General features: G+C 49.0%; 1 long non-coding RNA gene and 1 pseudogene across 2 annotated transcripts in view; one reads left to right on the top strand and one right to left on the bottom strand.

Moving 5' to 3' along the window:
• The first annotated feature begins 310 nt into the window (after positions 1 to 310).
• LOC308580898 (major histocompatibility complex class I-related gene protein-like) lies at positions 311 to 17,885 on the top strand (annotated as a pseudogene). The gene is made up of 8 exons (XR_014013466.1): positions 311 to 585; positions 6,939 to 7,214; positions 11,136 to 11,411; positions 13,639 to 13,926; positions 14,834 to 14,920; positions 15,712 to 15,750; positions 16,380 to 16,412; positions 16,956 to 17,885. The product of XR_014013466.1 is annotated as a major histocompatibility complex class I-related gene protein-like (transcript).
• The window catches only part of LOC308581252, a 93,384-nt gene continuing 84,379 nt past the window's right edge, over positions 17,134 to 26,138 (bottom strand). Inside the window, exon 3 of the long non-coding RNA XR_014004887.1 lies at positions 17,134 to 17,412. This is a non-coding gene — a long non-coding RNA (uncharacterized lncRNA). The remainder of the gene's footprint in view (positions 17,413 to 26,138) is intronic.

Raw genomic sequence — 26,138 nt, 5'->3', positions numbered from 1 at the left:
TGCCTTCTGGAAGAAGGTACAGGGTTATAAAGGCCAGGACTCGACGCCTGAAAAACAGTTTCTACGCAAATGCAATTCTGGTGCTAAATGCAGCATAAGGGGGTCTCTATAGTATGGTGTATTTTCGAATGGGGTTTCAGAGTTTTTAGGGGGTTTTGAACGTTTTATGTAGTTTTGTAGCAGTTTTATGTAGTTTTATGTGGTTTTTCAATTTCATTGTCCTGCACGGGACAATGACAATAAAGATAGCGTAGCGTATCGTACTTTCTCTTTCCCTCGCCAGCCTCGCTCCCAAACTTGCGCCTCGAGTTCTGCCCGGCAACTGATGCCGCCATCTGCGCTCCGATTTCCGATTGGTGGAATATTTCCCCCTCGCCCAATCCCGGCTCGCTCTGCTGCTGGTTCCGCGGGCGGGGCAGAGAGCGGGTCTCGGAGTCGGAGGGAGAAGGACGTCGCTGGAGTAAGAAGAGGGGGAAAAGGGAGCTTCGTTTTGGGGGGAGATGGGGGTCCTCCTCCTCCTCCGCTGGCCCCCCCTGATCCTGGGGGCGGCTGCCCACCTGCTGCTGCTGCTCCTGGACTGCGCAGGTCAGTACCTCGGGGGTCAAACTGGGGGGCGGAGGACCTTTGCCAGGGGTGGCGAGGCGGGGTGGGAGTTCCCAGTCCGGACTGGATCCGGAGTCCGGATCCCTTCGTAAACATCCTTCCCCGCCCCTTGGGGATGTTGTGCGCTTTGTATGCCGCCTGGGGCAGAGACCGCAGCCTTGCTCGCCTCGCAGAAAGAAGCCCGCCCTGCGACTCGCCCCTCGCACGTGCTGCTGCTCCCCGGAATCCGGTGGATCCGTGAGAATCATCGCACGGAAGAAGGGATGGAAGGGACCCTGAGGGTCATCCAGTCCAACCCCCGTGGCGGAGGGATCCCCTGCCAAATACTCTGCTGGTCGATCGTTTCTTTCCTCTGGCGCGTTCGGCACCCGTTTGGGCCGCTTCCCCCCCTCAAATTCCGCTTGCGCTGCCTGGCCCCCAAAAGTAGATTTTGAAAGTTTAGAAAAGCTTTTGCTTATACAGTATTGTTATTATTTACTGAATTGTTTACTGAATTTCTATACTGCCCTCTACCCGATGATTACGGGGCAGTTTAATAATAATAATAATAATAATAATGATAATAATAATAATAATAATAATAATAATAATAATCATCACAGGGCAGTTTAATAATAATAATAATAATAATAATAATAATAATAATAATAATAATAATAATAATAATAATAATAATAATAATAACGGGGCAGTTTAATAATAATAATAATAATGATAATAATAATGGTAATAACAACAACAACAACAACAACAACAACAATAATGATAACAATAATAATAATTTATTATTTATACCCCGCCCATCTGGCTGGGTCTCCCCAGCCACTCTGGGCGGCTTCCAAAAGAATATTAAAATACTGTGATACATCAAACATTAAAAGCTTCCCTAAACAGGGCTGCCTTTAAAATATATAAACATAACAAGAGAAAACAAAATAGCAAACAAAACTATTACACACACACACATGGCCATAGTTTAATCGGTCTAAGGCCTAGTTGAAGAGTACCTTTCCCCCCTGGTGTCTCCCCCAGGAGAGCATTCCACAAGTGGGGAGTCACCACAGAAAAGGGAATTATTATTATTATTATTATTATTATTATTATTATTATGCCACTCAGCCAGAGTTGCACCAGCCACTGTGGGCAGCTTCCAGCAAATGATAAAGCCATAGTAAACTAGGGTTGCCATATTTCAAAAAATGAACATCTGTTGAGTTTTTTGGGGGGGCGGGGGAGCATTGACCAAAGTTGTTGAGCTTTTTTAAATTAAATTAACCAAAATCTACACTTCTGACAGGCTGTCATACGTCCAGGATATTTCAGCATTTTCCGCCTGGATGCTGAATACCGGCTATATTTGGGAAATTCTGGACATATGGCAACCCTGGTAAAACCCTACACATTACAGGGCTGCCTTCAAATGTCTTCTAAACGTTATATAGTTACTCATCTCCTTGACATCTGATGGGAGGGTGTTCCACAGGGAGGGCATAGCTGTCAACGTTTCCCCTTTTTTTAAAGGAAATTCCCTTATTCTGAATAGGATTCCTTGCAAGAAAAGGGAAAAGTTGTCAGCTTTGCAGGGAGGGTGCCACCACCGAAAAGGCCTGGTTCCATGTAACCTTACAGTGAGGGAACCGCCAGAAGGCCCTCGGAACTGGACCTCAGTGTCCGGGCTGAACGATGGAGGTGGAGATGCTACTTCAGGTATGCTGGACCAAGGCCGTTTAGGGCTTTCAAGGTCAGCACCAACACTTTGAATTCTGCTCGGAAACGTACTGGGAGCCAGTGTAGGTCTTTCAAGGCCAGTGTTATGTGGTCCCGGCTGCCGCTCCCAGTCACCAGTCTAGCTGCTGCACGTTCAGCATGTAGATATGTAGACAGCAGCACCTTCAGGGCATGTAGGTATCCCTTGCTGATTCCAGTATCCATCCGGTCAAGACCAGATAGTCCTTAAGCTTTTAATGTTTGATGGATTACTGTTTTTTAATATTTTGTTGGAAGCCGCCCAGAGTGGCTGGGGAAGCCCAGCCAGATGGTGGGGTATAAATAATAAAGTATTATTATTATTATTAACAACGACTAAACCTGCCTCCTCGGTAATGACGTGATCTGGTCTCCTCCTACCCATGATCACTGAGATTGGTTGTCACAGTCCATCCCCCCCTTTGGAACCTGCCCCAGCCATTTAGTTGGCTGGGATCCACTCCCAAGCAGCTCTGAACCCCCACCGTTCTACCTGGACACGGACGTTCAGCTCTGAGGGCCTTCTGGGGTTCCCTCACTGCGAGAAGCCAAGTTACAGGGAACAAGGCACAGGGCCTTCTCGGTGGTGGCACCCGCCCTGTGGAACGCCCTTCCAGCAGATGTCAAAGAGAAGAACAACTACCAGACTTTTAGGCAGCCCTGTTCAGGGAAGCTTTTAATGTTGGATGGATTACTGTATTTTAATATTTTGTTGGAAGCCGCCCAGAGTGGCTGGGGAAGCCCAGCCAGATGGGCAGGGTATAAATAATAAATTATTATTATTATTATTATTATTATTATTATTAGTCCCATGATGGGGCCTGAATCCTGATTGGAAGAGGTCCAAATAGTCCGCATCCTCCAGGCATCCCTGGAGTGGGAAGAGAGAGAGGTTTTGAGGTTAGGTACGATTCACCTGCCCTTCACAGCTTTGCAGAAGAATATTACCTACAGTGGTACCTCGGGTTAAGAACTTAATTCGTTCTGGAGGTCCATTCTTAACCTAAAACTGTTCTTAACCTGAGGTACCACTTTAGCTAATGGGGCCTCCTGCTGCTGCCATGCGATTTCTGTTCTCATCCTGAGGTAAAGTTCTTAACCCAAGCTACTATTTCTTTGTTAGCGGAGTCTGTAACCTGAAGCGTCTGTAACTCAAGGTTGCCTTGACCACTGTACTTGTGTTTGATCCTGATTTTCAAGTGGTTGTGACTCCACCCCCTAAAAAATGTCTTTTGCTTTTATTGCAAATAGTTTTGGCAATTGTTTAATGGAAAACTGGTATAAATATTTTACTATTATTATTATTATTATTATTATTATTCAGCTTATTTGCTGCTTGTTACACATCAAAGTCTGTAAGTGACCCAGAAAGCTTTAAAAAACCTAAAGGCATAAAATGGGTTAATTCTCTGTCAAAGTCACTCAATATCTGCCATGGGGAGCAGCCCCCTTACTGTCAGTTGCATGGGAGAGATGGGGAGGGGAGCAACTGGCCTTAGGGACGGGGGACTGGCTTTGTGGCTTTTGGGGACCCACACGCAACTCCCAGAGGCAGCTTTCTTCTGAGCTCTTGTGATTTGAACTGGGAAAAAGTTCTCCAGGAGGTTCAGGCATCAGAATTGGGTCTCACTTCATCTTTCGTGAAAGGAAACTGAGCTGGAGGGAAATAACAGAAAGGAAATGTTTGTCTTGTGGGTTTCCGACTCCACCCACTCAAACAATCCAGCCTCTGTATTTCAACTCCTTAGATGTTTTGAGAAGAGTCATACAGTAGTACCTCGGGTTACAGACCCTTCAGGTTACAGACTCCGCTAACCCAGAAATAGTACCTCGAGTTAAGAACTTTGCTTCAGGATGAGAACAGAAATTGTGGTCCGGCGGTGCGGCAGCAGCAGGAGGCCCCATTAGCTAAAGTGGTGCTTCAGGTTAAGAACGGTTTCAGGTTGAGAATGGACCTCCAGAACGAAATAAGTTCTTAACCCGAGATACCACTGTATTTTGATTGTGTATTTCGTGATTTTATGTGATTTTATCCTGTGGGGTTGAAGTTGTCTACTGGGGCAGGGCGATATATCGATACATCGTCCAAAACGGGTTTTTAAAGCCTATATCGTGATACCGGTTTCATAATTCTAGACCTGTCACGAATCATGGAGTGGGTGGGTGCTGTGCAAAAATCGCAATGCAGGGGAAACCATGAAGGCAGCAGTTGCCTCTCCTTAGCTCCATCCTTATTTAAGACATCACAATATATCGGTATATCGTGACGTTTAGCGGATGATGTGTCGCAATGTTGAAAACCAGATGTCACCCAGTCCTATTGTCTGCAACTCATCCCACAGGGGTGGGGATGCGAGAAGCCTTTGCTAAGGCCCCCTTGCCCCCGAATCTCTCGCCAGGCCTTTGCCAGACATTGCTGTGGGGCTCTGATGATCTCGTGGGGTGGGGTCTAGGCAGAGACCATAATGGGTGTCAGAAGGGAGGTCCTAACTTGGTGCCCCCAAATGAGAGGCCATTGTTGGTATAAAATACTGAGATAGTCTGAGTCTTATATCCTGTCCTTCATCCCAGGTGAGAATTGAGGGGTGTCAGTTTTTTCTTGGGGGTGTGGAGTGGCCGTGGGGCTGATCGTGTATTCTGTAGGGCAGTGCCACTTGAGAATTTGCTGCAGCTCTCCACCACGGAGCCTTGTTCTCTTCCCTAAGGCACAAAGGGGGCACATGTCCCTTCCATGCTCAGTGTGCATTCACGGCAAGGTGTGGAGAGGGAGGAGGAGAGCAGGATGGTTGTGAACAAGGCAAAAGTTAATCCATCTTCCTTGATGGGGATGATCTGTGTTGGCTCCTTGCGCCATCTAATGGCTAGTGTTGGTATAGCCTATGAGAAAGGGAGCTGCGCTGGAGAGTAATTGATAATTAACGGTACAGTGGTACCTCGGCTTTCGAACTTAATCCGTTGCAGAAGTCTGTTCTTAAACCAAAACTGTTCTTAAACCGAGGCACGCTTTCCCTAATGAGGCCTCCCGCCGCCGGTGCCCTTTAGACCATTCAGCTTCCGTTCGTAGACCGAGGTAAAGTTCTCCAACCAAGACACTATTTCTGGTTTTGCAGAGTTTGTAAACCAAATCGTTCTTAAACAGGACTGTTCTTAAACCGAGGTACCACTGTATTTATTCCACAGAATTGTAGAGTGGGAAGGGACCACGAGGGTCATCTAGTCCAACCCCCGGCAGTGCAGGAATAGTTTGCCCACCGTGGGGCTCGAACCCATAACACTCTGGTTCAAAGCCCATCTCTGCCGTGAACTCCCCAAGGGAAGGGAATGAATTATAGGCGTTTGGGAGCACACCTTCCTGTCCTCCCCAGTTCTGTCCACGATGAGGAATGATTGGGGCATTGCTGCAGGGTGTCAAGGAAATAAACAACTATCTGACTTTTAGAAGACATCAGAAGGCAGTCCTGTCTAGAGAAGTTTTTAATGTTTGATGTTTTACTGTGGTTTTACAAGCCACCAAAAGTGTCTGGAGCAACCCCGTCAGATGGGCAGCATGTCAATTTACTATTGTTGTTGTTGTTCTTGCTGCCTCAGCCTCACCTGCTTCATTTATAGAGCTGCCCCATAGCAGAAGGACACTAGGAAGCCATTGTGGTTAGAGTGTCGGGACGAAGACCTGGGAGATCGGGGTTCAAATCCCCACTCCGCCATGAAGCTCATTGGGTGACCGTGGAGGCAGTCACAGCCTCTTCACCTACCTCACAGGGTTGTGGTAGGGATTAACTGAGGAGGGGGGTGGAAAAGGTGGGATCTAAATACAGTGAATGAGCTCTTCTGCTGAGCCGCTTAAGAAGTCTGGAGGGGCCAGCCAGATGGAGATGTCAGTCGCCAGCTTAGCATCCACAGATCTCCATGTGTGGTCGCAGTTGGACCCGTGCCGGTTACAAAACATGCCTGGCGGATTTCAAACACTGATTGATGGGTATGTTGTGTCCTGGAATTAAAAACATGAGGCTTGGTGCAGATTCAACTTCTGCCCTTTCCCCCTTTCTTCCCAATCCCTTTGGGGCAGAAACTTGACAGTGCGGAGCCTTCTAGTCGGTTGCCCCTCAAAGGGAAACAGAGATAGATTGTGGGGTCTGGCCAGGTGTGTGTGTGTGTGTGTTGTTGTTTCCAGGTGTATCTACAGAGCACCTTTGCCTGCCCCCTCTTTTTTCTTCCCTTTGAGGCAGCCTCTGGGAGCTGCAAAAATTTATCCCCTTCCCCTCCTTATGCCACAACACTCGAACTTTCTGTTCCCATGGCTCCTGATTGTCCCCATATTTTGTTTTTTTACGCTCTAACCCCCAATTCTCTCGCACTTTATTTGCGATTTTCCCATAAACATGCAATATACCTCAAATAGGGGAATGGCAGTGGGGAAGCTATGAAATGTTTTGTTTTGTTTCTACAGGGCAGAGGTGCTGGGAAGGGGCATTGCTACAAACCCACTGCCATATACACCTCAGATCTTCCGTTTGGGGGCTGCTGGATTGTCAGAGGGCCCTCAGCTGCAGGACCCCTAACTCTCTGCCCCCTTTTCTCTTCCTTTCCAGGCTCCACTTCTCACTCCCTGCGCTACTTCTACACATCCGTGTCTGAGCCTGGCCAGGGGCTGCCCCAGTTCATTGCTGTGGGGTACGTGGATGACCAGCAATTTGTTCAGTACGACAGTGACACCAAGGAGATGCTGCCTCGCGTCCCCTGGATAAGGAAGGCGGAAAAGGAGGATCCTCACTACTGGGAGATGAGCACGCAACTCTTTCAGGGCGCTGAGAAAGTGCTGCGGCGGAACCTAGTAACCCTGCAGACTCGCTTCAACCAGAGCGGAGGTGAGTGGAAGGCAGGAGAGGCAGAGACCCCCAATATTCATCTCTCTGGTGCTCAGGAGGCAAAGGGAGATGCCTGCTGATACGAAAGGGGCGAGGTGATGGGCAGGGTGTTCTCCAACCTGGGCAGAAGTCCTTCCCTCTCCCCTTCCAATCTGTACCTGCACTTTCTTAAAAAGATATATTTTTACTCTGCAAAAAGGCACTTGGGAATGAGCTGCAGGTCGGTTATATGATAATGGTCATCATCCTGATTTGTGAAATTGACCGATTGGGCCAGTCACTGTGCAAACCCCTGGCGAAGAGAAAAGGAGAATTGCTCTTTCCTTGAGAACCCATGCTGGGGCAGGGATCTTGTTTTTGGGGGGAGCTGAGAAGGCGCTGTCCAGAGTGCTGGTCAATGAGGCCCAGCTGCTTTCTGATTACAGTTGTACCTTGGAATCCGTTCCAGAAGTCCGTTTGACTTCCAAAACGTTCGGAAACCAAAGCCAATTGGAAGCTGCAGAAGCCTCATCGGACATTCAGCTTCCAAAATAACGTTCGAAAACCAGAACACTCACTTCTGGGTTTTGATCATTTGGGATCTGGAACATTCTACTCCCAAGGCATTCGGGAGCTGAGGTACAACTGTACTGAGTTTACCAGGAATTGCCAACATGTGTTCAAGCAAGATAAAACTTTGCTTCCCCTGAGGGGAAAAAACAAAACCCCTAACGTTCTCAGGGTGCTAAATTTTGTGTCATATTCTGGAAAACAAAAACAATTCTGGAACTGTTGTGTGGTGGTTCAAAGTGAAAAGCAATGTATATTTGGCATTTAGAAACTGCAACAAAGATTTAACATAGTGGGGGGCGAGGTGGGAAAGATGGTGATACAGCAGCGGTGAGAAAGCATCCTATTGCTACCTACATAAGCTAAATACAGTGGTACCCCGCAAGACGAATGCCTCGCTAAACGAAAAACCCGCAAGACGAAAGGGTTTTCCGATTTTTAGAGGCTTCGCAAGACGAATTTCCCTATGGGCTTGCTTCGCAAGACGAAAGCCCATAGGGAAATCTCCTGGGACAGCGGGGAAGCCCAGCGCACCTTCTCCTCTGTTCCCAGACCTGTCCTGAAGGCTTGTGGTGGGAGGTCCGGGAACAGAGGAGAAGGCGCGCAGCGCTTCTCCTCTGTTCCCGGGGCTTGCGGTGGGAGGAGGGTTTTTCCTCCCCACCGCCAACATTCAGAACAGCCTTCTGAATGTTGGCGGTGGGGAGGAAAGCCCTCCTCCCACCGCAAGCCTTCAGGACAGGTCCGGGAACAGAGGGGAAGGCGCACAGCGCTTCTCCTCTGTTCCCGGACCTGTTTTGAAGATTTGCGGTGGGAGGAAGGTTTTCCTCCCCACCGCCAACATTCAGAAGGCTGTTCTGAAGGCTGGCGGTGGGAAGAAAAGCCCTTCTCCCCCGCCAGCCTTCAGAAGAGTTCCCGGAGGGCTGCCTAGGCTGCGGATAGCAGCATGCTGCCCCGCGCAAGGGGCGCTCTTAAGCAGAGTGCCCCTCGCGCGGGGCAGACATTCGCAGCTTGGGGAGCCCTGCAGGACTTCCCCGCAGGGCTCTCCAAGCTGCGGATAGCAGCCTGCTGCCCCGCACGAGGGGCGCTCTTTAGCAGAGCGCCCCTCGCGCGGGGCAGACATTCACAGCTTGGGGAGCCCTGCAGGACTTCCCCGCAGGGCTCTCCAAGCTCCAGATAGCAGCCTGCTGCCCCGCACGAGGGGCGCTCTTTAGCAGAGCGCCCCTCGCGTGGGGCAGACATTCGCAGCTTGGGGAGCCTTGCAGGAGTTCCCCGCAGGGCTCTCCAAGCGGAGGATAGCAGCCTGCTGCCCCGCACAGAGCTCCCCTCGCGCTGGGCAGACATTCACAGCTTGGGGAGCCCTGCAGGACTTCCCCGCAGGGCTCTCCAAGCTGCAGATAGCAGCCTATCCGCAGCTTGGAGAGCCCTGCGGGGAAGTCCTGCAGGGCTCCCCAAGCTGTGAATGTCTGCCCCGCGCGAGGGGCGCTCTGCTGAAGAGCGCCCCTCGTGCGGGGCAGCAGGCTGCTATCCGCAGCTTGGAGAGCCCTGCGGGGAAGTCCTGCAGGGCACCCCAAGCTGCAGATGTCTGCCTCGCACCGGGCAGCAGGCTGCTATCCGCAGCCTAGGCAGCCCTCCGGGAACTCTTCTGAAGGCTGGCGGCGGGACAAGGGCTTTTCTTCCCACCGCCAGCCTTCAGAAGGCTGTTCTGAAGGCTCGCGGTGGGGAGAAAAGTCCTTCTTCCCCCGCCAGCCTTCAGAAGAGGTCTGGGGACAGACTGTCCCTGGACCTGGTCTGAAGGCGGTCTCCATAGGAACGCATTAATTGATTTTCAATGCATTCCTATGGGAAACCGTGCTTCGCAAGACGAAAAACTCGCAAGAAGAAAAAACTTGCGGAACGAATTAATTTCGTCTTGCGAGGCACCACTGTAAGTGAATTAGTTGAACTGAAGACGTTAGCTGCAGGATCATTCAGAGCGAGGGGGTTACATTCAGCCTATACTGAGACTTACAGTTGTCCAAAGTGTCTGGCCTTGGCAGTCGAAGTGAAATTATTCAGCGTAATAATAATAATAGTAGTAGTAGTAGTAGTAGTAATAATAATAATAATAATAATAATAATAATAATAATAATAATAATAATAATAATAATATATTTTATTATTTAAACTCATCTGGCTGGATTTCTCCAGCCACTCTGGGCGGCTCCCAACAGAATATTAAAAACAAGATAAAACATCAAACATGAAAAACTTCCCTAAACAAGTTTTTACTCTGCTAACTATACGTCGGAATATGTTCTGGATCAATATGAGTAGAATTTGTGACAGGATAAGAGGCATGAAGCAGTCTGGTGGACAGCTTTATTGGAAAAACTAACATGGAAACCGTGGGTAGCAACAGGCCAAAAGGAAAACGATAACTTCTATGCAGTATGGGGCGATTTTATTGGACACACGGGTAGTGAGGTAGTGTTTGGGGTGGGTAACACAGTTTGGGATTCATGAAGTATACATTTTAACCTTTCAGATTGTTGCAGACATTATGTACTCCTTCCCTTTAATGAGATTAGAGTACATGATGTGTTGTTTTATGATTTTTAAGGTTATGAGAACGTTTGAAATATATGCTGTGACAAATAAACTATTTTTAATGGGGGGGGGGGAGAGAAAGAAAAAGAAACTGCAAAAAAAACCCCGACCCCAAACAAACTCCAAGATCATAATCCAACACAGGAGTAAGTAAAAGAAGACTCATATATTTCAGTGAAATCAGGACTGCAATTCTATACACGGATATACCTGGAGTAAGTCTCACTGAACTCAGTGCTGCTCACTTCTGGTTAGCACACATATAATTGCACTGTAAACTACTCAGTTTTGTGTTGGATTATGGTTAAAAACTGAGTGGGGGGGAAAAGAGATATAACATCCATTTCTTACCATTTCCCCCTCATGGTTCACATGCTGCCTCTGACTCTTCCCTGAACCTGAGGTTGTTTCCCCTGAAACTGAGAGTGTTTAAATATATATATATATATCCTGCTCTGAACTTCTCTTTGCGTTCCTGGTCTGGTTCTGTCTCTTGCCTGGCATCACATGTCTCTAGGCGCCAAGCGAAAACATCCCTCTTCTCCCAGGCCTTTGGCTAATTCAACAATCTATATTCTTTTAAAATGGGAGGGGCTGTGTGCTATTATTATTATTATTAATTTGTCTGCCTCTATGGTATATATTTTGGTGGTGTTCTCTTGTAAACCATCCTGTGGTCTTTGGATGAAGGCCGGTATAGAACTTGAATAAAGGAATAATAATCTCTCTCTTGTGCGCACACAACTCTTGACATCTCGGGTGTCTCCTTCCTCTCCCACCCCCAGGTTTTCCCTCCCTGCAGGAGATGCTTGGTTGTGAGCTGAGGTCAGACGGGCGCAAAGAAGGATATTGGCAGTTTGGCTACAACGGGAGAGACTTCATCGCCTTTGACAAGGAGACCCTCACCTGGACGGCAGCCAATACAGAGGCCCAAGTGACCAAGAGGAAGTGGGATCCTAACATGGCCCTGAACCAGTACTATAAAGCCTACCTGGAGGAGATTTGCATTGAGTGGCTGCAGAGACACCTGGACTGTGGGAAGGAGACTCTGCTGAGGACAGGTGAGGGGGGACAGTGGGGAGGGGAGGGGGGCTTAGTGGGGCAGTTTTCCTTCAAGCTACCCCCCCCTTAACAGTCTTCCTTTTGGACCAAACAGCAAACACTTTTCTTGGTGGTGGTGGCAGAGGTTTGGGAGGAGAAAGGGGGTCATTTTAGACTATGATTGTGGGGGTAGATGCTTAAAAACAGCCCCCCGTGCCCCTTTGGCTAGAATAAGGGATGGCAAAAGACAAATGGGGGAGGGGGCACAAAGAAACAGCAGGGAAGGGGCCGGTAAAGCAAAATGCAATTTAAATTAAATTAAAAAAGAAAACTGAAATGGACAGATTTGAGGGGAGATACAGAAAACCTCTCGCCTTTAAAGTCTTTAAAACTAGATAAATTAACATTTTTTTAAAAAAATAGAAAATTTGTGGGGAGCCCATAAAATATGTCTTAGAGGGCAGGATGCAGCCCCCTCACTAAAACTGTAGGTTAGCAGAAAACCTGCACATGGTGAGAGAGTATGGGAGTTCCCACTTCTACCTTATTATATATTTTATTTGTGAGGAATATTAGTTTTTTCCATGGGGAACATTCAGAAGTGTCATCTTCCCCAACCCCGTTCCTTGAAATGGTACAGTCCACTCTTCTGCCTTCAGGAATCTGGCACGGGCCAATCACGATCCAGTGTTTTGACTGGGATGGACCATTGCACAATGGGGGTGGGAATCCAGCCCATGGGAATCCTGCCCTATACATAGCTGTCAACGTTTCCCTTCTTTTAAGGGAAATTCCCTTATTCCGAACAGGATTCCTCGCAAGAAAAGGGAAAAGTTGACAACTATGGCCCTATATTGAGAGCGAAATCCGTCATGCTATGTAGGGAGCAGTGCCTGACCAAGGACCTCCCTCTGTCTCCCCCAGGACTGGGGAGTTAAGGTCCAGCGGAGGCTGAGGGCACCTAGACCAGGTGGGGCTCCTGGGAGGTCACATGACCAACCCCAGGTCCCCATCTCCTCCCTTGAAAAGGAAACAGTGGACACTTGAGCAGAACAGTTGTCCAAGTCCATAGCACCTTCAGAAGGCATCCCTGCTTACTCCCTTGTAAGGGGACAGAGGATGGCATCCTACAAAACATTTAGAAATTCCGAGTGTATCTATCTTATGTTCCAGACCGAGGAGTTTAGTTGGTATCCCTGAAGTTGCCTCTTGCCACGGTGGATCTGCTGCAGATGGGGAGAGAAAGTCAGACCAGCCAAGAGAAGCATGAGGGGTCCTGTCTCTCTCTTACTAAGTTTTGTTAAAATGAAAATTAATTAAAAATGAAATAATTCTAGCACCCTCCCTTTTTGAGGCCTGACACATACGTATTAGCCATGCCTAGAGAGATCTGAGCAAATTCATCTATAAGGCCTGGTGATAATTCACCCCAGAGACACTGAGCATATTTCTTGAGGTTGAGGATTTCACCCCAAAATCCACAATGAAGTGTTTTCAAGGGTGACAACGTGCAAAGGAGGCTGGGAATCATCCTCTTTGGGACAGAGGTTCTGCTGAGGACATGTGGGGGGGTTGATGGGGAGGGGAGGTCTTGTTTTGGGTTTCTGTGGCTTGACCTTCCTTCCTTCCTTCCTTCTCCCCCCAGCAGAGTCACATCCCCTCCTAGACCGAGTTTCCAGTCCAGGCACTGCAAAGCGGGTGGGATCCTGGAACAGCCCCTTCAGACAACAGCTATCCAGGGAGCCAGTTTTGGAACAAGGGTTACATTCTGAGGATTGTGCCTAAAGCCAAAATGGTGTATAGTCAAAACACATTGGATTCAAGGGCGATTGTGTTGCCAAGGTCCTTCTTTCCCAAACACCCACCTCCTCTTTTTGGTTTTTAGAATATTTTTGGCAAGTGGTTAAAGCTGTATGTGCTCAAGTTAAATGTGCGTAAGTTGCTGGCTTACTGGGCCTCCTGGTCTGCCCTTTCCACTCCAGGGGAGGCTGCCGTGGAGAAGGGAGATGGGCCCTTTCCAACCTCAAGGGACCCTTTCAGGGCAGGCGGGAGAACTAGAAAGGAGATCTGTCTTTCCCAGGGCTCTTGGCTTTGCTCACTAACTATTGGGCTGAAAAGTCCCAGAGAACAGAGAGCAGCGAGTCCAGCATTTCTTCCCCCTCAAGAGAGAAATCAGGATCAGCCTGATCTACCTCCTGCTATGGATGTCTCTCTGTTAACCCCAATTAATGATTGCCCTTTTTGCAGAGGCTCCGGTGGTGAAGGTGACCAGGAAGGCAGACTATGACGGCCTGGAGACCCTTGTTTGCCAAGTCCACGGCTTCTACCCCAAGGAGATTGAGGCCAACTGGGTGAAGGACGGGGAGGTCTGGCAGGAGGGCACCCTCCGAGGATTGGTCGCCCCCAACTCGGACGGGACCTACTATCTCTTGCTCAGTGTCCAGATCGACCCCGAGGAGAGGGAGCGCTTCCGGTGCCGCGTGGAGCACGACAGCCTGGAGAAGCCTCTGGACGTGGCCTGGGAGAAGGAGCCTGGTGAGAGACAGACAGACAGACAGACAGGAGGGGAAGGGGTGGGCTCTGGGAGGGGGGTTTCCACCCAACTCCTCCCTTCAGCAGCAGCTCAGTTCAGATGGGGAACCCCACATGGATCCAGTCTGTGTCTCTGGAGGCAAGCGACTGAATCGGAATCTGTAGATTTCAACAGAGATGCAGCCTTTTCTCATAGGCCTTAAACTCAAATTGGATGTTGTAGGTAAAAACTGGCCGTCACCTTTTTGCCTTTAAGCCCAAGCAGTTGTGATGTCACAGCATGTGGACAGATGTGTTATTTCTTCAAAATCAAATGTGTCAGCACAGTATGTAGAATAAAACTTTATTATGGCATCCATCTGTGGAAAGAGACCCCTCCTTTCCAATTTCATCTCTATAGGTGCTTGTGGGCACCTTGGAAGGAGATGAGGGTTCTTTGGGGGGTTGGTTGGTTATCCTCCCGGCATTTCACAAGCTCTGGTTTTAGGGTTGCCATGTTTTGAAGAGCAAAAAAGAGGACACATTTGCCGACTGGGGGGTCTCAGAGGGGAGGGAATCCCTTCCTCTCATGGTCAGGACAGAGAAGGCTGAAACGCCTGAGCAGGAGGAGATCTGCTTTTAAGTCTGGAGTCTGTGATGAAACAGATGTGCCTGTCAACTGTCTTCCTTAGATATATTGGGAGTTTTTAAGACCTCTAATGCTGGACTCTGGTAGAAAGAATAAACTCCCTTGTATTGGGGCCACTACAGAGAAGACCTTGGCCTGTCAGGAGGGAGAAAGAGGGCCTGCTTTGCACACGTAAAATCCTCCTGGGCTCATAGCTCAGCACCTCCACTCAAATCTCCTGCTTGAGGCCTTGGGGAGCTGCTGCCGCCAGTCTGAATAAAAATGTCTCTTGTCCCCTTTCAGTCAACTTGTGGCTCATTCTGGGAGCCATTCTGGGTGTCGTGGTCCTGCTTGTCGCTGTGATCTCTGGGATCATCTTCTTCATCTGCAGTAAGTAAACCCTGGATGCGTTTGCTGCCTCTCCTGTGTCCTTCTCTCCTGGCCTCCAACTAACTGGGAATGTGCTGGAGGAGCCTTCCTGGTATCTGCCGCTGGTATCCCTACAGAAAACCCTCCCCATAAAGCACCCTTTGAACCAAAAGTAATGTTGGTCATTACTTTGCGCTCACTCTGTGCTCAGGAAATTCACTTTCCACCTGATGTTTTTATTTTATTATATATTTTGTGCACTCAATTTGCATTTTTATGTTGTGAACCGTCTTCCCATCTTCAGATGAAGGGTGTTATACAAATTTAATCAATAAATGAATAAATAAATATTGATCTGGGAGGATGCTGTATTGAACTGAATAGGACTTTCCTCTGAGTAGACATGCCTAGAATTGCACTGTTAAAGTTCATTATCTCTCCCCCCCTTGCCCCTCCCCTTCCCTCTGGGCAAATTTGAGGATTAGGGGTCTGCTGGGAGTGAAATAATAATACGAATTGGAATGAGTGAAGGGATTGGATAATGTTTCCTTCCAGCCTCTTGGAATTTGTCCACTGCCTGGTTCCCATGTTGATTTTTTAAATTTAATTTCCTCACTTTTTTCTACTTCTTTGTAACATGAGTTCCTTGAAATGCTCCCCTTCTGGGCTCCCCTTCCTTGGAGGTGTTTGAAAGAGACAAGAGGAGCCTCTGCTGGGAAGGTTTCAGCATCTGAGAGCCAGATTGTCAAAATAGGATTGTGTGGCCTCTGGAGGTCCCTTCCAGCTCTGACCTTCTGCTTTTGTCTCTACAGGGAAACAGAGCAAGAAATTAGCCTACAAAGCAGCCTCAAGTGAGTGACTCCTCCCCTCTGTCTGTCATATTTTTCTCACCATGGAGTTACAAACAGACCAAACCAAACCTGGTGGTGGCCTAGTCCTGAAGCCCAAGACCCTGATGGGAAGCTTCAGCCTGTCTGCTCAGCCTGTCTGTGGAGAGCAAGGGGTCCCTCAGGGCCAGGAAAAGGCTGCAGAGAGACTGTCGGCTGAGGGAGGGGCTCCAGGAAGGAGCAGGAGGAAGAGCCGAGGGTGTGGGGAGAGAGGGGTCTCTGGGGGTTTAATTTACTGGAACCTGAAGCTAAAGAATTGGTTGGGTGGCTCAAGTCTGTGGGTGTCAGGAACCCTCCCCTCTGGATTTGGCACCACTGCCCCCCCGGCTTTCTGCCCCCTTCCTGCCCAGATCACACCCACCCCCTCTCTAGTCCCCTGCTGCCTCCATGCCAGTCTGTGCCCATCTCTCTTTGCCCCCCAGCTTCTCCCTCCAGGGCTGTCCTTGAGCCCCCTTGTCTCTGGGCTGCCTGTCCCTGAACATCCCCAGATTGAGACTGATTTGGGATGGGGTTGGAAAGAGGGAGGAGAAGGGCTGGGGGGGTGGGATCTCCCTCCCTGGGATCCTGACTCCTGTGTTTCCTCCCTTTTGCAGCAAGCGACCAGGGGTCCGACAGCTCCGACAGGGGTAAGTGGGGGTGCAGGTGGGGGCAAAGGGGGGCTCTGGCAGAAGACTCCATGAGGAACATCCTCAAACGGGGAAAAGATTCACTTCTTACCCACCTTGGGGTTTCCAAGTGTGATATAATCTGGAGTGTCCATTGAGCTGAAAAAAAGCTCTTGTGACACATTCTGTCTGTCCATCGGAGCTCCACAGAGGATCCCCTCCATCTGAGAAATGGTTTCTACCCACAGTCTGAATGACAGATAGTTATATTTTGGGTTCTGGAAAAGGATTTCTCCTTCCGGTAAGAGCACTTTGTGTCTTTCCGGTATTCCCCCAAAGAGTGCAGCTTGGCTCACTTGCTTGAGCTGCCCTCTACAGGCATTTGCTCTGCAGGCCCATTTTGGTGGTGCTCCTTAGGTCTGATCTGACATGATGAGGGATGGTGGGTTTCCTTGTGAGGCTGGACTGGACGGACTTTGGGTTCCCACTAGCTCTGTAATGCTGATGCCCCCACACCATGATGTTGGCTTAACTTTGAAACACTCCTGTTCTTTATTTCTGCAGTTTCATACCAGCCCGGTGTGTGAGATGAGACCAGAAGGAGCCTGCCCAAGTTTGGCTGTGAATTGCAGAGGCTCAGAGCTCCTGCTGTTCTTTAATGCTGTTTTGGATGTTCCTTAATCCTGGCTCTCACCCATCCATTCTGACTCCAGCTGTAACTTGTATTTGAGGGTAATCATGCTTTTCTGATGGATTTTGGCCAATTTTGCTTTGCTGCTGATTTTCAGAAATGTGTTTGTATTAATCAGAAATGTGCCAGATATGCACAACTGACAGCTTTAAAAAAGGATGGGGAGATTGAGCAGCGATTTTGATGGTAACTCTTGGTTCTTTGTCACTGTGGATCCCTCCACAATCCCTTCCCAAATCTTGTGTCACTCACTTTCCATCCAAATTGAAGGAAAGGCAACATTTGAGAACTGCTTTAGGTGTATTATGCATGAAATAAGCTGAATTGTTACTGCCGACCTGCCTCTTGGACTGCCCAGCCTTTGGCTAAATGGATGTAATGTCATGGAATGTGTAAAAGCAGCCTAACTGCTCTGGCTGAGTGTTTTCCACCCACCTTCTGCGTGAGGAAGTGAAGAAACTGGCAGGGAGGGATGGTTGGCAAGGAGGAGGGATGCTTAGATGCTCAGGTGTTGAAGCTGAAAGAGAGAAGGAACGGAGAAGCTGAAGAGAGCCTATAGGAGATGAGAGGGTTTCTTGCTTCAGATTCTGCTGACAGCCAAGGATGAAGCCAGCAAGGAGAAGAGGCAGATCAGGAGCTCCATGGTCAGAGTTTGATCTGAAATAAGCAGCCCCTTCTTTTGGGCTGCAGGCCTCCAGTTCATGAGACTTGTTGCCTGGTCCCCACAGCCTTCTAGGAAGGGTGACCCACTGGGAGTGGGGCCACATGAACTCTTCCAAGTAAACTACCTTTGTTGCCTTCAATTTGCCTAATTTTTATCTCATACATTCTTGCTTTTCCACCTGTGGCCCTTGAGGAACATACTACGTCCATCTGTGGTTCCCACCATATGATTCCCTCCATCTTCCTTCCCTTCTCATAGGCCGGCATTACTTAAGGAGACTCTTTCATAGAAATAAGAATGCAATAACTCTCTTAAACCTCCAGGGGCTGCAGGACTCTACTTGCCTAACCCAATGAATTTGCTGCAGCTTATTTTGAAGACACTGGATGTACCGTATTTTTCGCCCCATAGGGCACACCAGCCCACAGGGCGCACCTAGGTTTTTTTTGGGGGGGGGAATAAAGAAAAAAAAATATTTCCCCCCCCAGGCGCGGGGTCTCCCCAGGCTTGCGGATATCTGCCCGATATCTGTTCAGTGCGCCCCAGGCTTCGGGATGCAGGCAGCTCTCCGCAAGCTGTGGGAGCCCGGCGGGAAGTCGCGCCGGGCTCCTACGGCTTGCGTAGAGCTGCCCAAAGCCCGGGTGCGCTCCACTGCACTCCCTGGATTTTTGGCTGCAGGCTGCTGTCCGCAAGCCTTGGGAGCCCGGCACTACTTCCCGCCGGGCTCCCTAGGCTTGCAGATAGCTTCCTGAAGCCTGGAGAGCGAGAGGGGTCAGTGCGCACCGACCCCTCTCGCTCTCCAGGCTTCAGCGAAAGCCTGCATTCGCCCCATAGGACGCACATACATTTCCCCTTCATTTTTGGAGGGGGAAAGTGCGTCCTATAGGGCGAAAAATGCGGTATGTAGATATCTGATCTGGGGCAGGGGGTGGTGGGAGGTGACCAAGGCAGGGTTGCCCTGCTTCAGGATGCGAACGGGGCTCCGGAACGGATCCCGTTCGCATCCAGAGGTACCACTGTATTATTTTTATTCCTGAAGGCAGCCCTATTTAGGGAAGTTTTTAATGTTTGAAGTTTTACTCTGTTTTTAATGGAAACCCAGGCAAGTAGGTGGGGTATAAATAATAGAATTATTATTTTGTAATATCCATTTAACTGAAATAAATAAGGGTGCACACCCTTCTTCTTTAGTGGATCTTTCCTTCTTAGCACAGGAGTTCCAGAGATTTTGAAGTTCCTGAGAATATTCACAGACTCTGGCAGGGAGGTGCCAATAATTGGTCTCCCGGTGCAAAGTGACTGAAGAACTAGAGTCCAAAGCCAGATGGGGACAGAATCTGTGTTTTCGCAGGGGTGGGCTTAAGTTACATGAGGCCGCCATGTTGCTGAAGCCAAGAGGGTGTGAAGTCCGGTCAGTGCCAGGATTGGGGACCACCTGGATGCTGCCTTTGCTTCCAGGATGGAAGAAAGGAGGGTTGGGAATATAATAAAAGAAATATATACATATCAGATCTGGGGCAGGGGGTGGTGGGAGGTGATCAAGGCAGGGTTGCCCCAAAAGTCCACAATCCCAAGAAAGTTCTCCCACTGAAATGAAAGGAAGATGACCAAAATATTTAACTTTTTTTACATTTTTATCCCACTCTTCCTCCCAAGCAGCTCAGGGCATCAAACATCAAAATGTTAAAACAATACCATTTAAAATGAGCTAATCTTTCTCCCACTGCCCTGGATGTGAATCTTCCCTCGCTGCTTCTTCCCTGGTGGGGAGTGGGATGCCATTTGGGTGTCAGGTGTCAAAATGTATTGGGCTGGCCTTGGTGTGTGAGTTTTGCTACGTACAATGGGACTTCACGGAAAACACAACTTAAGGCGACATTGGAGCGCTGCAAAATCATTTGTGTGTGAACATCTAGGCAACACATGGAGAACTGCACTGATGGTTGTAAAACACTCCTAATTATTATTCCTGTACCATTATAATTTTATTGTATAATCTTAGAAGGTTGTAGACTGAGACGTATGTTAACATTTGAGCAGCTCCTCCATCGGTGGGGGGGGGGTGCCCACCTTGAAAACGCCTCCGTGGAGAGGGGATCATTTTTTTAAAAAAATCATTTGCATTTTCAAAAACAGGAACAGAGAGCATATTTAACCCCTCTCTCCTTCCCTCGTCCCACTTACAACTTCATACCAAACACAACCGTATGACTTTCCTTCCACACTTTTCCTGGTTCCTTTGCTTTTCTACTACTCTGCGTAATCCACATCTTTTTAATCATCCAGTTTGTTATCTATTAAATACTCTCATCCGTTTCAACTGCTGGATTTATACGAGACCTGCTAAGCTATGTCTTTCTCTAGACTGGTTCTTGAAATATTCACTAGGCATTATCCATTCCTCCTTATATTCCTTATATCTGTTTTCTCTTATCCTGTTTGTCAGACCAGCCAGTTCAGTACATTCAAACATTTTACACTGCCGTTCTTCCTGAGTGGGTGCTATCCTGTTCTCTACCTTGGTGCCAATAAGGTTCTAACTGTGGCAGAGGCGCATAGTAATAAACTCTTTTGTTTTGGGGGGAACCTCTGTTGTTACCATCCCCAAAAGGAAACTCTCAGGTGTTTCTTTTAAAATTCATTTTATATCGTTTCCCAATATCCCTTAATTATTTTACACGAGCAACACATGTGAATAAAAGATCCCTCAATTTCATTACACTTCCAAAATATACCTTTTTCTTATTTAGATATTTTTGTCATTCTGGTGGGGTGTTAAATACCATCTGTGGGCCATTTTCATCATACAATTTTTTATCGCATAACTTGCCATTAAATTCATATTTATTTTCCACAACTTTCCCCATAATTCATAATCGATTTTGTGACCCACATCCTGTGTCCACTTAATCCTGCTAAATTTCACAAATTCCTCTTTCGTTTCCCACTCCAACAGCAGTTTGTACATATTTGATAATACTTTTATATTTGTATCTAAAAGGTCTTTAGTAAACTGAGACTTTTGTTCTGCAAAGCCATTTTTCCTATCTATCTTAAACAATTCATTAATGTGATGTACCTGTAGCTAATTGGTAACCAGATTTCTTGATTCCTCGAGATTTCTCAGTTTTGGTTCCTGTCCTGCAAGAGATAAAATTTCACTGTGAGTTAACCACTGCTTATCCATATTTATTCTTTTCCTGGTTGTAGTTTCCGCTGGGGATATCCACAGAGGTGTTTTTCTTTCTAATAAGTTTTTATACTTGCCCCATACTCTAAATAGGTTTTTTCTGATTACGTGATTTGTAAAAGTTTTATCTATTTCCGCTTTTCCACACCATAGGTAGGCATACACCCACTTGCACCGATTCCAAAGCTGTGACATATGTGGGAACCTTGACCTTTTTTTTGCAACCCGTGACTTGCTTCAACTGGTCCCTTGAAGGATTTCCTAGAAATCACCTGATTTCCATTTCAGCTGGGGAAGAAAGCAGCCGGCAGGGGGCAGCAGAGGATCGCAAAAAGGGGAAAGCGAGAAAATACAACTAGGGACTGTGGAGAAATGGGTGAGGGTGCCTTGTGGCAGAAAGAGATCGCGAGGGCAGGAAACACACACACACAAACACCACTGTTAAGGAAAGATGAGTACTTTCTCAGCAAAATCTGCCTCCGTTCTTAAATTCCTGTGAGAAATGTCAGTCAAGCAGCCTGAGACACAGTCACTTGAGATTCCTTTGCTAGCTTGGCATGCAAACAAAATTTAGATTATTGGAACTTGCCAAAGACTGTTTACTGCACCCTCAGTAAAATGTAAAAATGAAAACAAACATTTTGTTATAAGTAAAAATGAAAACAAACATTAAAAATAAAAAGGCCTTGTTCTGGGAACTGCCCTGGGACTTTCCCACCGGACTCAGAGGTTGCTGAGGGAGGCAGAAAGGGGGCAAAGTCTCCTGGGAAACAATCCAGGTTGGAACAGAGAAACACAGCAAGGACGTTTTTATGCCATCATCTATTTGCTAGCCTTTAAGGGGCAAGAAGACTTGTTGCTGTTTCCACACAACACCAAGAAGGGGACAAAAATAATGTCAAGAGAGATGTCCCTGCAGGCCTAGTCTTGTGAGGTGGAGAAGCCTGCAAGGATCCAGTGTGGGGCTGTGGTTTGACTGGGATATGGGAGCCTGGGAGTCCTGGGTTCAAATCCCCACGCAGCCATGAAGCTCCCTCAGGGACCTTGGGCCTGTCAGGGCCGTTATGAGGAGAACATGAATGCCACCTGGATAGAAATATTCATTTTTTGAAGGCCGAGGACCCAGGAGTCCTGGCTGCTGCCGAGTCTCCTCCCAAAGGGGACCCAGGAGTCCTGGCTCCTGCCGAGTCTCCTCCCATGGGGGACCCAGGAGTCCTGGCTCCTGCCGAGTCTCCTCCCAAAGGGGACCCAGGAGTCCTGGCTCCTGCCGAGCCTCCTCCCAAAGGGGACCCAGGAGTCCTGGCTCCTGCCGAGTCTCCTCCCAAAGGGGACCCAGGAGTCCTGGCTCCTGCCGAGCCTCCTCCCAAAGGGGACCCAGGAGTCCTGGCTCCTGCCGAGTCTCCTCCCAAAGGGGACCCAGGAGTCCTGGCTCCTGCCGAGTCTCCTCCCAAAGGGGACCCAGGAGTCCTGGCTCCTGCCGAGTCTCCTCCCAAAGGGGACCCAGGAGTCCTGGCTCCTGCCGAGTCTCCTCCCATGGGGGACCCAGGAGTCCTGGCTCCTGCCGAGTCTCCTGCCAAAGGGGACCCAGGAGTCCTGGCTCCTGCCGAGTCTCCTGCCAAAGGGGACCCGGGAGTCCTGGCTCCTGCCGAGTCTCCTCCCAAAGGGGACCCAGGAGTCCTGGCTCCTGCCGAGTCTCCTCCCAAAGGGGACCCAGGAGTCCTGGCTCCTGCCGAGTCTCCTCCCAAAGGGGACCCAGGAGTCCTGGCTCCTGCCGAGTCTCCTCCCAAAGGGGACCCAGGAGTCCTGGCTCCTGCCGAGTCTCCTCCCAAAGGGGACCCAGGAGTCCTGGCCACTTGGCCTTGAGGAAGAGAGCTGGGGAGGCTCAGGGTTTTGTCCTTCATGCTGAGGGAGACGGGTCTTTCCAAGGCTGGAGGGGGCCCAGGCCAGGCCAAGAGGGAGAAATGCCAAAGGTCTCCCCATCTGGGCGCTGAGGGACATTGTGGGGAGAAAGAAAACGTCTTTCCCCGAGTGCCATTTCTGCCTGCCGATCTCCCAGTCAGGCAACATTATCTGTGGGCTGCTGTGGCTTTCGGTTTCTCCCTTGTTTGGCTGCTCTCCCTTGCGCCAAAGGTCTCCTCTGCAGGGAGGGAAGCGGGAAGGCTGAGGCAGCCCCACCCGGCCTGCTTGTCAGGGACGGAAGCCATTTTGTGGAGGGCTGGAAGTGAAGCAGAAAGGGAGGGGAAATGGCTGCCTCCTCCTTCCCAAAGGGAAGGTGGATTCAAAGGTGGTTTAAAGCCACATAGCAAAGCTATCCAGCAGGAAAACAGAGCTACAGGCAATGTCTAAAGTCCTGAAAACTCTTTAAAAAGTCTGTGAAGAACAAACATTTTCCTCCTGGCCGTTAGTTGTTGTCGCCCCCTTCACCTCCACGAAGAGGGGAAAGGAGAGGGAGAAAAGTCTCCACAGAGGAGAGCAGGGGAGCAGAAGGCGCCTCAAGCCACGGAGGACTTTCTAAAACAAGACTAGCACTTTGAATTGAACTCAGAACCAGACAAAGAGGCAGAGGGTCTTTTGGCCCTGGTGAGATTTGGCCCTAAATGAGCTGTGGCAGTGAAAATCCTCTCAGGTTTATCTTGTAGCCCCTGAAGCATCCCGACTGTATTGGGGGAAAACAACATATATTGCAATAATCCTGTCAGGAGGTGAGCAGAACATGGATCCTTGTGGGCAGACTGTCCCTGTCCAGAAAAACTAGATGGAGCAGGTGAAAAGTGAAGCTGAAGACGTCCCTGAGGTGACTGAGCCCATTGAGTCCCAAAAGTGGGTCCAGGAGAGCCCCCCTCAAAACAGCCAGCCTCCTTCTTCACAGGGGCTTCTTTGGTTATACTAGTGAGGGTGCTTAGGTGACATCTACGGCCATCATCTCACCGAGATAGTTCAACAATGGAGCCCTCCATTAGATTTCAACCTTGGCTGGATCCAGGAATCAGAAGGGACTCAGGCATCCTGCAGACTAAGACCACCCCCCAAACTCACAATAATATTTCGGCATCAGACAAGGGGAAATAGGGATGATAGAGATCATGCAGCTTGGGAAAAGAAGAAATCCCAAATAATTCTTTACTTTCCGACTTCACAGCCCCTCCCCCCTTAAACCCAAAGCTTCCTTGTACCTGGGCAAGGAGCGGCCACTGCTTGTCTCTCTCCTGATTTCTTGGAAAAGGCAGCAGCTTCTCTGTGTGTCCCATGCTTAGCTCAGGTTTCAACGTTCAGGCTTCTGGCAGTGGGATGTGGGCCAAGCACTCTCTGGGCCAAGCACCCAGCCTGGGCTCAGGGCCTTCCAGAAGAGGCTGGGCAGCCGCTGGGTCTTGCTGGCTGTGCAAAGGGGGCCTCCCTGACCCCCAACTCCCCCTGGCCTGCAGACTCAAGAGGGTCCCAGGCAGGGGGAGAGAAACTCATGTTGGGGCCAGTAGGATGAGAGAAGGAAGCAGAGATATGTGGGGATATAAAATGCCCTTGTAAAAACCACATGGGGAAAGGAAATTCTGGCAAGCTGGTGGGGTCTGGTCTGTTTGTCAGTCTCCCAGCACCTGCTGTGCTTCTTTGTGTGGTCATTTCTCTCTCTCTCTCTCTCTCTCTCTGTTGACCTCAACCCTGAGGTTCAGCCCTAGTTGCAACAATGAGCATTTCTTTACAAGGCAGACAGTTAAACACTGGAACCCTCTGCCACTAGATAGAAATGTAGCCTTATGAGGCTTTGCCCTCGGGTGGGAAAAATATTGCGCCTGGGAAAGGGAAGTGGGAGTCAACAGACACTCAAGGAATAGTTTCGGAGAAAAAGGTTTTATTTCTACCATCCATGAACTGGTAGAAGGAGCAAGTGTGATAAGTCACAAAAAGCATGCACGAAGTTCACAATCATGTGCACAAGCATATATATCCCTTTCCAGTTCCCTCCTCCTTTCTCTTCCCTCAGGAGTCCTGCCCCATGTTGAGGTTCCTGAGCATGTACAGAAAGCTGTCTTGGGACTATTGTGGACTCTTGGCAGGAAAGGGGGTTGAGGGGGTTTTCCTAGTGTTCCCGTTGTTTCATTCTTGTGCATTGGCATGGTTCCCGGAGAGAAAGCAAGTTGCAATGTGGTTCTGAGAAAGGCCTGAGAAGACCATGGGCTCTGTTCTCCACCTTGTTGCAATCTTTTTAGTTACAGCAAGCGGAATGTTTCTGATGCTTAGCTGCGGAGAAAATGATTTTGAAAAGCTTTGAGAAGCTTTGAGCCTGCTTGGGGGGGGGGTGACTTCGGGCCTAGGTGAGGTCACCTGTCCTCACCTTCCTTCATTTTGAACTCAGAACCAGACAAAGAGGCAGAGGGTCTTTTGGCCCTGGTGAGATTTGGTCTGAATGAGCTGTGGCAGTGAAAATCCTCTCAGGTTTATCTTGTAGCAGCTGAAGCATCCCTGCTGTATTGGGGAAAACACCACATTTTACAATAATCCTGTCAGGAGGTGAGCAGAACATGGATCCTTGTGGGCAGACTATCCCTGTCCGGAAAAACTAGATGGAGCAGGTGAAAAGTGAAGCTTAAGACGTCCCTGAGGTGACTGAGCCCATTGAGTCCCCAAAGTGGGTCCAGGAGAGCCCCCCTCAAAACAGCCAGCCTCCTTCTTCACAGGGGCTTCTTTGGCTATACTAGTGAGGGTGCTTAGGGGACATCTACGGCCACCATCTCACCGAGATAGTTCAACAATGGATCCCTCCATTAGATTTCAACCTTGGCTGGATCCAGGAATTAGAAGGGACTCAGGCATCCTGCAGACTAAGACCACCCCCCAAACTCACAATAATATTTTGGCATCAGACAAGGGCAAATAGGGATGATAGAGATCATGCAGCTTGGGAAAAGAAGAAATCCCAAATAATCCTTTACCTTCCGACTTCACAGCCCCCCCCCCTAAACCCAAAGCTTCCTTGTACCTGGGCAAGGAGCGGCCACTACTTGTCTCTCTCCTGATTTATTGGAAAAGGCAGCAGCTTCTCTGCGTGTGTCCCATGCTTAGCTCAGGTTTCAATGTTCAGGCTTCTGGAAGTGGGATGTGGGCCAAGCGCTCTCTGGGCCAAGCACCCAGCCTGGGCTCAGGGCCTTCCAGAAGAGGCTGGGCAGCCGCTGGGTCTTGCTGACTGGGCAAAGGGGGCCTCCCTGACCC

This window comes from Podarcis bocagei, assembly GCF_964188305.1.
Source record: "Podarcis bocagei genome assembly, chromosome: 2".
In the NCBI taxonomy this organism is placed as follows: Eukaryota; Metazoa; Chordata; class Lepidosauria; order Squamata; family Lacertidae; genus Podarcis; species Podarcis bocagei.
This window is presented reverse-complemented; position numbering and strand designations above follow the sequence as displayed.